The sequence below is a fragment of the Elephantulus edwardii genome, unplaced genomic scaffold (assembly GCF_000299155.1).
Source record: "Elephantulus edwardii isolate Elephantulus edwardi_28Jun2011 unplaced genomic scaffold, EleEdw1.0 scaffold00060, whole genome shotgun sequence".
NCBI lineage: Eukaryota > Metazoa > Chordata > Mammalia > Macroscelidea > Macroscelididae > Elephantulus > Elephantulus edwardii.
In genome coordinates this window covers 12,293,730-12,305,165 of record NW_006399810.1, presented here as the reverse complement: position 1 = coordinate 12,305,165, position 11,436 = coordinate 12,293,730, and positions in this window count along the sequence as shown.

Sequence of the window (11,436 nt, the reverse complement as noted above, 5' to 3'; positions counted from 1 at the left end):
AGAAGAGAAAACTTGAGGTATTCTAAATAATAACAGGATGTGATGTGTTGACCTGCTGCTAAAAGTCTATCTATGGCTTATCCAGGTGCTGTATAATGGAGCGTTTAGTCTGTTTACCCAGGTTGGCATTTCTGCTATGCAGGCGACCTGGCTGATGTCCACAGCTCAGCAGGCACCTGTTATATTTCAGGAGCTGAGCAGAAGGGCAGGGAGAACCACTGTGCCTGAGATGGTGAAAAGCAGTTCAGAAAGGCTAATGTCTCCATTTGAAAATCTATTACTGTTCTCACCTAAAACATTTAGATTCAAGTGATTGAAAGCCATATTTGATAATATTAAGAGATGAATTTTCTTTGCAGGAAAGGGCGAAGAGCATGGGGGGCTCAGGTGGGATTCATTTTTGCCAATGAATAATGCACTCAAGATTACCAGTCCCGGCCCACTCAAGTCACTCCTCCCTGAAAGCGGTGAGGCCCAGAACTTTCCGTTCCCAACGGCTCCAGACACTTGAGCTGCCAGATCTCATTTTCAGGGGTCAGAAGTCAATAAGAAGTTTAAATACAACTGTGACTCAACAGCAGCACTGCACATGCCTAATCCCTCTTCAGTTTTCAGTAATTATCAAAGGGAAGATGAAGGAGCTGTTCTAATGGCTATTGAGATATTATTTCTTGAAAACCCCTCACCAGCGCAGACTGTCCGATCAGTAGCAGAAGCAGAAGTGCTCATGTAAATGTGCTCTCTGGTAGTCGGCCAGGGAGGGAAGTGGTGGGATTAAAAAAAAAAAAAACAAACTAAAGAATTAAAAAAGCAGAGTGTCAGTCGCCTTTCTTAACAACCTTGCCTTAATTCCAGTCACTGTTAATAAACATTATGTGTGTCTTGCAAAGCACATCTTACAAACTATGTTGTCAAGTTGGAGTGGGGACTAACTGACCCTTTGTTAGGTATCTGAGGCTGTTAATTGTACAGGAGGAGATTTCCCACCCTTTGCTCGTGGAGTCAGCAGTTAGTGGATTCAAACGCTCAGAGTGGTATGGCCTTTGGGTTAATAGCACAACTCTCTATGACTGAGAACACCAGAGTTTCCTACTTCTTCCTTAAACTCTTTGTCATCCACTCTGGATGGTTCATAAGTGATCCTCCGGCTCATTTTCAGAGGCTATAGATTGCAGGAGAGGACATTTCCCATCTTTCAAAAGCAACGTTGAATTCCAGCTGCCAAGAGGTACCACTTTTTGGATTAGCCAGACCACGCCCTGCAGACAATGCCTGCAGAGCGCCCTCTACCTTGCATGTTCAATCAGTGAAGGCTCATGTGGGTGGAAGCAAAGGTATTAATACATTGCCACACACTTTTAAAATTGACAACCGTGCTTAGAAACACATCTGCCGTCATTTGCGGCAACATATTAATTTAAAGCTGAAATTTAATGGCCCCTCTTACATGGAGAACTATTCAGGTAATTTCTTCAACCATTTCACTCACAGGTAATATTTATTTTTAACCTAGTGAGAAACTCTAGTGGCCTAAAGGTACTCAGGGGAGCTCTGGTGGCCTAGAGGATTAGGATTTGCACTGCCAACCCCAAACCAGGTGGTTCAAATGCACCAGCATCTCCTCCTGTGCTATCTAAACTCACCAGAGGGCTAGCTGTGAGCTGGTTCTAACGTGACAACGAGTTTGAGGGTTGGTTTTTTGTTTTCAGTAAGAAACATTAGAATTTGTGATTTGTCCACAAGGTTTGTAATTTGTCCACTGGTTTGTGATGAATAAAAGTAAAGGGAAGTAGAGGATCCTTGGTATAGCAAAGCAGCCCAGCCTCAGGCTCACTGAGTCAGCCCTGACTGTGACACGCTCGTGGGCCGTGGGACATGCTGACTGGCCTTTTGTGATCCCATTGTTGGGTTGTGGATTAGATGATGTTTCATTTGATGATTTTTAGAATTAGATTACTAGGTCTTCTTCAAAACAACCCTCAAACTCAGTGCTTTTGAGTTGGTTTGAACTCATAGCAACCTTCCATTGGGTTTCTGAGCCTGTAAATTGCATGGGGCGAAGACTGGCCACCTTCCTCCTAGGATCTGCTGGTGGATTTGGACTGTGGCAAATGTATGGCTTTTGAGTTGGCAGATCACCTCGCGATGGAGCACACACACCTCAGGACACCCCACACTTCTTCTTAGTCTGTCTGGAAGCTCTGCTGAGAGCCATTAAGCATCTCAGATACGAGCAAGCTTCCAGTGACAGTTCAGTGGTAGCACATGAAAGAGCTGAAAGTTCTCCCACTGAAATACCACTGCCCCTGCCTTAAATGTAGACTCAGTGATTAGAGACTCTGAAGAAACAGATCATGGGGCCCAGCTGCTGTCCACCCCACCTGCGAAAACTGGGATGGAGGCCAAGGAGGGGACCTCAGAAACATGGCAGGGCCTTTTCTGAGGTGGAGGGGAGATGTCCTGGGAGGAACACCTGCTTTAGAGTGAATTCCCTGACCTTCCTGGATTCTTGACGGCACAAGGCATAATGTGGCGGGCTGCTAGTGAAAAGATCAGTGGTTCAAAGCTATGAGCTGCTCTGTAGGAAAAGGATGGGCAGTCTTCTCGAGTAAAGGCTTGCGGTCCTGGACACCCTGAAGGGGAGGCTGCCACAAAGAAGCCTCAACTTGGCAGTGGGCTTGCGGATCTTTTTTGCTGACCTTTGGGGAAGCAGTCCAGGGACTAGAGAACACAGACCTATTAGAGAGAGGATTTCCAGCAGAAGCAGGAGTTAACTGTCTCTCATCCCTGTGGTTTGGTTAGCAGCTGAGAACATCAACAATTTGTACCACCCAGGAGCTCCTCCAGCTGCATCTCACGTACTCTGGGCATGTCAGGAGGGGCTGTTCCTTGTCGGGGGCCATTGTGCTTGGGAAGGTGGCAGGTCAGTGAAGGAGAGGAAGACCCTCAACAGGATAGACTGGTACTGACTGCAGCAGTGGATTTAAGTGGAGATGGTGGTGATGATCAGGATAGATCAGGGTTCAGATCTGTTTGTAGGGTTGCTATGAGTTGTATTCTACTTAATGACACGTAACAACAGCAACAATATTGTCACTGAGCTGACCTCCAGTGGGTTTCCCAGGCTGTAATTTGCATGGGAGGAGACTGAGCATCTTTCCCTCATGGAGCCCTTGGTGGATTTGAACCACCATAGGGGTGGGGCCTTTCGGTTAGCAGTGTGACTCCCTACAGACTGCATCGCCACAGCTCCCAATTTTGTTAACAGGCAGCACGAAATCTAATTCCTTAATCCCTCTCGGCCTCAGTTTACTTGTGTACAAAGTGGAGACACTGGGGCTGGTGTGGGACTTCAGTGAGACAATACATGTCAAGCTATTGGAAAGGAGCCTAGTCCTCAGTGAGTGATTAATAGCCTCGAAGTCACAGAGCCGTCACCTCCTGTATGTAGCTTTGTGAGCCTGGCACCATGCCAAGCAGCGGTTCTGGTGTCAGGAGATGAAGGCTTTACTAACTGACGGGATCACCAGGCAAATCACATGACAGCTGTTCACACCCGTCTAGTGGCATCATAATTTCTGTGTGGTCCAACTGGTGGTGAGGCTGCTCTGATAATGAAATGAGATGTTGGAAAGAAAGATTTTAAAATTATAAATCTCTCTTTAGAGACTGATGCCATTGCAGTAGAAGTTTTAAGTCTGTTGAAGAAAAAATTGATGATCATTCCCATCTGATTTAATGGGAGAACTTCTGAACAGGAAGGTCCAAGATGCTGAGAGGGCGGTGGCAGACTTGTGGGTTCGTGAGGATGAAGTTTCTCCCTAGTGTGTCCTTGAGTCATATAACCAAGTCTCACCTAGTCCTTCCCACTCACTGCAGTACAGCAGACCTGAGAGAGCTTCTGTTTGAAGGCGTTTTTCAAAGGAATCCCAGAAACCTCAGCTCTTCCTTATTTAGCACCTTCCTTGATCTGAAAGGCACAATGAAGAATTCTTGTATTAAATCTTATGATATAGTCTGAAACTGCACATGACAGAAATTTTTAAAAGCAAGTCATTTATTGGCATGTGATGTTGTTGTTGTTGTTGTGTGCCATAGAAAACTGACCCAGAGGTGACTCTCCGGCTGGCTTTAAGAGGCAGTTAATCATATTGTAAGAGATTGCCCATCCTTTTCCTGCAGAACAGCTGGTGGCCTTGAACTGCATGCCTTCAGGATCGTGGTGCAGCTTCTTGCCACTGGGCCACCAAAGCTCCCTGATGTGTATGTAGAAACTGTTGTTCAGACGCATTGCTGTCAAGTTGGTTCTGACTCACGGCAATCTTCTGCTAGGTTTCTGAGGCTGTAGATCTCAATGGAAGGAGATTTCCCATCTTCCTTCCATGGAACCACTGGTGCGTTTTTTGAATCATCAGAAACAAGCAGCCTTTGGGTTAACAGCAAGAAAACCCACCTTGGGTTTTCTTGAGAGCCAATTTGAGTCTTCTTTTGAAAGTCCATTAAAAAAAATTAAATCCAAATAGTGGTGCACACAGCAGCACATGGACGTTGTTGCCTTTTAGGGGCTATGCCGTGCCCCTCAAAGTGAATAAAAAAAAATCCAAAAGCAAAATACTTTCAAAAGCCCTAATAACATTCGTACTGATGAACAAGTATTGCCTCATCTTCAAATATACAAACTCTCTCTGATTAGTTTCTTAATTCCTAGGTTTTGATGAAGCTGCCCTTGGTTTTATTTGCATACATACCTCCGAACCTTAGAAACATGACATTAAGAAATCGTAATTTATTAGTTGACCAGCAGATTGATATTTTTTTTTCTCTCTTTATTAACATCTAGATGCTCGGTGATTCCCACCCCCTTAGGCTTGTGAGATATTTTAATGAGGATTCTCTAGAGAAACAGAACCTCCAAAGAGAGGAAGGGGAGAGGGAGAGAGGGTACGCGAGGGGGAAAGAAAGAAATATCAGGAGAGAGACTGAGAGAAAGAGACGGATAGACTAACTGACTTCAAAGGATTAGCTTATTTGTATGTGGGAGAGTAGCAAATACAAAACACATCTGTAGGCCAGCTGTCAACAAGAGTGGGAAAAAAGTGTTCTGCCATAATGTCTATATACAGTCTGGAGGAAAACTTTGTTGTTCTTGTTCTCAGAGCCTTTTAATGTGTGAGACCATTACACCGTGGAGGGTTATGTGCCTCAGGAAGGCCGGTTGTCTTCATCACATGTGACTACTCCGACCTAGCAGAGAGACTAATGGATCAAACAGCTGGGCACTGTAGTCTAACCAAGTTGACAGATGAAATTACCAATCTTAGTAGACTTTAATACAGGGGTGCTTATTCCATTGAGGATCACTGGGTTAGACTGATGAGAAACTCCTTGAGGGGCACCATGAGTTCCTTTCAAGTTGTTCCCAATGTGCAGTGCTCAGAGATGTAACTTTGAGTAAGAGAATCCACCAGCATGAACGCCCTACCCTTACACAATATTATGATGTGAAAGTCCTCTCCCTCTACCCCTGCAGCCCAGCTCTTGTTATTGTTGCTAGGTGCTGTCAATTGGAAATTGACTCATAGCAGCCCTATGAAGAGCGTATCTCCATCCTGGCCTATCCTGTGCCATCCTCACAGTTGCCAGCACACTTAAGCCCATTGCTGCAGTCACTGTGTCAGTTCATCTGGTTGAGGTTGTACTGTCACTCCATTTCACTGTCCCTCCACCTTTCCAAGTATGATGTCCCTCTCCTAGCAATATGCCCAAAGTTATATGAGATGAAACTATCCCCTGCAGCCTGGAAAGACCCCTGACCTGATTTTTCCACTTTCCAGTCCCTCTCTTCCCCTCAGAACCTGATTGAGGGCTTAAGCCTGAGGTCCCTGCTGCAGAAAGCTCTGCTTTAGAGACGAAGGATCTTCCATCAGTGGCGGGTGCTCACTTCACACCATGCGATTGACTCACTGACAAAAACCTACTTGTAGGCAAACAGAAGAAGAGATTTGAGGGAAGGAATTATTTCCAGTAAAACAGTGGCACGAAGCAGGCACATGATTTCTTATCAGATAAGTGTCAGATTCCTCCTGGGTATTACGCTCTTAAATGCACTTATGAATACGGCTGATGTCTGCTCCGGTGCAGCCAGCGCCCGCACCTTCAGCTTAGCATTTCTATTAAAATTGAACATAAGGAAAATACCACCTCTCAGCCACACTGCCTCGCATTCTCTCTCCAGGTGGATTACATCCGGAGCCTTTTTGATTAGTACATTTATTCTTAAGCTAGACAATTCTAGTTTTCCATCTTTATACACAATTTCAAACCACTGTCTGTGATGTCGCAAAAAAACAAAACAAAACAAAAAAAACAAAACAACACCTCCAAAGAGTTCTTGGTCTTCAATTCCAGATTGTATAATTAGGACGTAAAACTCCGCTGCACAGAGTTGCAAGCATTCATTTAGCGATGAACAATGCCTGTAACGAGTGTGTGAAGCCCCAGCTTGTTGAAGCAGAAATAGAAAAATGATGCTGCTTGGTGTGTTGTTAGTTACCATCTAGCAGCTCCTGACTTGTGACCCATTAGCACAATGAAGGGAAGCTTGGATAGTTGTGATGCATATGGCTTTCAGTGACTGCCTTGGGGAAGTAATATATTTTCCTGGTCTCTTAGTCAGCAAGAGCCATTGAAACCTGTCCCACATTGTAGGAACACGAAAACCTTCATTGACACGTGGGTTGAATATATCCTGTTTGAAGAAGAGCAGAGAAGGCAAGAGAAATTCTTGAAGTAGTGAATTGACATGTTGTTATTGTTGATAGGTGCTGTCGAGTCGAGCACAACTCATTACGACCCTATGAACTAAAGATCTGAACCCTGTTCTATCCTGTGCCATCCTCACACTTCCTGACACACAAGAGCCTATTGTAGTCACCACGTCAGTCCACCCGGTTGAGGGTCTTCCTCTCCTTCACCGACCCGCCACCCTTCCCAGCCCCATGTCCCTCTCTAAGGAATAGCTCCTCCTAGCCGAAAAATTGGTCTCGAATATACCAATGATTGTGAAAATGGCCCTGGTCTAGGTTATATTTGATTCTGTACTGTGTGAGGTTGCCAGGAGTTGGTGTTGACTTGATAACAACTAACACAACCCTTTCCTTTCAAACGGGGAGCAATCCCAAGAGCACTTCTGTGAGTGGAGATAGGGTGAGCCACCACACTGGCCTCAGAGGAACAGCAGGAAGTGGCAGATCCGCCTGTTCACCAGCAGAAGGAGAGGAACTCGTGGTTGCTACTTCATGACTAAGCATTCTTCAGCACATCCTTGGCTACTTCCCCTGGCCCTTTCTTACGTCATTGTATCAAGGGCTTACATCTAGTTTGGCTTCTTTCATACCTGTGGGTAGGTGGTGAGATTCACAGCGAGAACTTGGCCTTCTGTCCTTGCCACCTTGATCTTCAACAGACTGAGTGAAGGCAAGCTAATGGTCTTCACTTATAATACACGTGTAGTGCAGTATTCTATGCTGAGAATAAATTTCCTGAAGGAAACCTCAAAGCTAACTCATAGACTTAATTTCTTTGTTCTTTCTTTAATCTACAATTGATTTTCTTAGGAATTAGTCTATGGGAGGAATATTCTGGAAAGATAGTGCTGTTGCTTGACTAGTACAGTAGTTACCAGGGCCTGGAGGGCACACACCATGTATCTCGGGCAGATGGGGTAGAGTCCACTAGGGAGCAGTGCCTGTGGTTAGGAGAGTGTTAACCATGAGCAGCTCGAGGGGGATGACAGAATGGCCGTCTTTCCCTTTTAGTGCGCTATCATTTCTGTGTTCTCACATTATCCGCTAATCCATCCATAAGAGGGTCACACAGGGATACCTGTTCCCATTTGCCAGAAGAGAGTCCCAAAGGAAGGAATGAGAGACATTTGAGGGACTGCAGGCCCAGGCCCTTCTACCTTTAGTCCACAGTCCTGTTATCAGAACTCTGTGATTCCTGATAGAAGACTCTCTCATTCCTTCTCTCCCCTAGAAGAAACGTGCAGCCTCTCATTTGCCCTGGAGGCTAACATCGTCCTCTGGTCCTGGTGGGGAAGAACCTCACAGCCCCTCCACAGTTGGCCAATGATTGGATCAAACCCTACTCTATACTAACATCAAGTTGGTAATGTAGATTAAGTGGTAAAATAAATGCAGTGTATTAGTGGTTGAGCCCTATACTGAAGCTCAGACAAAATCCTGATAATTAACATGACTGTCTCTTGACTTGTGCCGTGAGGAAGCATAGAAATAAATGTAAATGAAATTGTTGTTGTGTACTGTCAAGTTGACACTGTCCCAGACTCCAGCAGGTTTTCAGAGGCAGTTAAATCACACAGGAGGAGATTGCACATCTTTCTCCCACAGAGAAGCTGGTGGATTCAAACCATGTGCCTTTGAGATTGCAGCATAGCTTCTTACCTCCAGGCCACCAGAGGCTATTACTCTAGTTCTTGAAATAATGAATCTCTGATTTGTAAGAAACCCAGTTGTACACTTTAGTTTGTGACAACAGTGTCTTGAGATGCCCCGGAATAGATAAATTGATGAAAGCAGATATGCATGCTATGTAGTACAATCTTCTTGTGTCATCTACAACATTTTCTATCTGTATGCATTTTTATAGTGTGATTGGTTTTTTCCTAACGTGCTAAAAGTAACAAGTGTATTTTGAAAAGATAAGTATAAGTGAAAGCTCAATAGTTTCAGGAAGCTTTCCCTGCATGACCCTGACATTCCCCAGCAAACCAGATCCATAGCCAACCCCTTACTCTGAGATGTTTACAGTCCTGGAGAACTTTTTGATATTTGTGATTTCCTGTGTTAGATTATATAAAGGACTCTGCCCTTTTGTGAATGTGTATTTCTTGTGTCATATCTTGTGGACATAGTAAGTGCGAAATATGTGTTCATTGATCTGAACGGAGCTAAATGTAAACTCATTCTGATGGCTGGAAATGAAATCCTATACCCTCGACTGAAGTTATGTCAACCAGGCATAATAGTGGTTTTGATAACTGCAGTCATAGCAACAGACACTCACCAGCCGGCTTACCCCTCCCAGCCACTCTAGTCAAAGTCCATTTCAGACGTCTTTGGACACTTTTATCATTATTATCCACACACTTTATTTGCTCTTAAACAAGGTTCTGCTTTGCTACATACTTTTATGTTTTACTGTGAATTACTTTCTAAATCGTTCACTTAAAACTAGCGAGATGGCATGTTTCTTGATATTTGCCCAGCTTCTTGCTGGCCGTGGGTGTCACTCTGGTCACTTAGAGCATCAGTAACACAGAGGAAACATCAATTGTTTTGCGTTTATTTCATTTGGAAATATCTAGGGCGCTGACAATTGAAGAATGCTTTCTTCCCTCTTTGTTATAGTTCTGTCGTTGTCCCTCTGAGAGATGGGGGATGGATTCTGAGTCAATGAACTTCATATGCAGCAACCACCCATCCGTCAGCGGAGGCTTATGTGTCGCTGAACAAGTTTCAATGGAACTTCCAGACTAAGATGAGTAGGAAGCAAGGCCTGGTGATCTCCTTATGAAAGTCACTGTGGATGACAGCAGTCCTGTTCACACTGACCTTGGGAATGGTCAGGACCAGGCAGTGTTTTATGCCATCACACACAGGGTCACCATGAGTCAGGGCTGATTTGATGGCCAAGAACAACAACAAAACAACTTTATTTTGAAAGGTGGCATGCAAGGGACTGTTTATTATTTCCTTAGTTTATTTCAGAGGAAGGAATTCTGTCCTTTCATTTTAACTGTGATGAACATGTCTTCCACGTCAGAAATTGGGATGCATGCTCTGAAAAGAACATGTGCGTGCCCAGGGTGATGATGGCTTGAGTGGAGGAAATGGGGACTGCTCTGGAAAGTCCCAGGGCATGAGGCCTGGTCCTTATTACGTAACCTCTCTGTTCCTTAGTTTCCACATGGCGTAAAGGGAAAAGATCATGCTTACATTCTTTCATCCAAGCCATGGTATTTTCAGTTGCTTCATATACATCTTAAAGTTGGACAATGAATAAAGAAGACCAGAGAGCAATAGAGACCTTTGAATTGTGGTGTTGGTGAAGTATATGGATTATACCATGGGTTGTCAAAATAACAAACAAGCCTGACTTAGAGGGAGTACAACCAGAGTGCTTCTGAGAGACAAGGATGGTGAATCTTTGTCTCACAGACTTTGGGTGTGCTCTCAGGAGGAACCAGTCTTTGGAAAAAGACCTCATGCTGGAAATGGTAGAAGGTCGTGGAAAGAGTCTCAACGCAATGGGTTCATCCAGTAACTGTGACAGTGGCTCAAACATAAGGGAGGTTAGGAGGATGGTGCAGATATAGGGCAAAGTTTTGATGTGTTGTTATAGGATGCCTATGAGTTGTAGTCAATTTGATAACACCTAGCACCAGCAACAACACTTACATCATCATCATCATGTAAGCCTCCACAGGACTATGATGTGAATTTAGTGAGCTACTACGTGAAGGGTCCTTAGATAAGTACATGGCATGTTATATATGTCTTGTGTAGATAGATTGGAGGTGTATCAGGGAATTGTTACTGTTTGCTTTGTTTTGCTTTCCGTATATTATACCCCTCCCTGGGCTCTTGAAAAACTTGCACACAGGATCTTAGAGACTTCTGTTTGGAAGCTCCCCTTTCCTTGTGCTTGAGTTCTGGGAACTACTGTCTGAGGTGGTGAAGACATACACCTGTAGCTTTTGAGGTGAGGCCACCTTATGAGGTGGTCAGCAGGGTAAGCTAGCCTGATTTTTTTTTGCAGGCCTGATACTCTCTGTGATGCATGGAAAGACATAGGTATCCCGCTCCTGGCAGGAAGGGGTGGGGTGGGGGCATCATTGCTTTGGGATCCTTCTGAAGGGCAAGGCTGTCTCACTGACCAGCAGGCAGTACTGTCTCTAATGCAGGCAAGCTGTGGGCGCCAACTTGGCCAGCACGTGTATTGCTGCTCCTGTGCAAAACGCCTGACAGCTGGGCCACGGCCACCTCCTACCACTTGTCCATGTACTGCTATGGGGCTAGAGCGAAATCCTTGAAAGGAAAGAAATTTCCAAGTAAACAGGGCATGGGCTTATCTGCAGGTTTCATTAAGAGCTAAGCTGCTCAAACTCCAGCAGCAATGATGCCGCCAGCGAAGTTCACAGCTTCTTAAAGCTGGCTTGGGAGCTTTTGGAGCCAAATGCCTATTTCCTCAAGCCTCAGTAGCCACTGCTTTCTCTGAGGGTTCATCTCTGACTCTGAAATCCTGCCGTGGTTGCTGCTTGGGTGGAATAGCTGCAGTTGAGTTCCTGAGATAATAAGTGTTGTTACAGTTTTCACGTAGAAATGTATGTGGGAGATATTTTACCAATTTCAA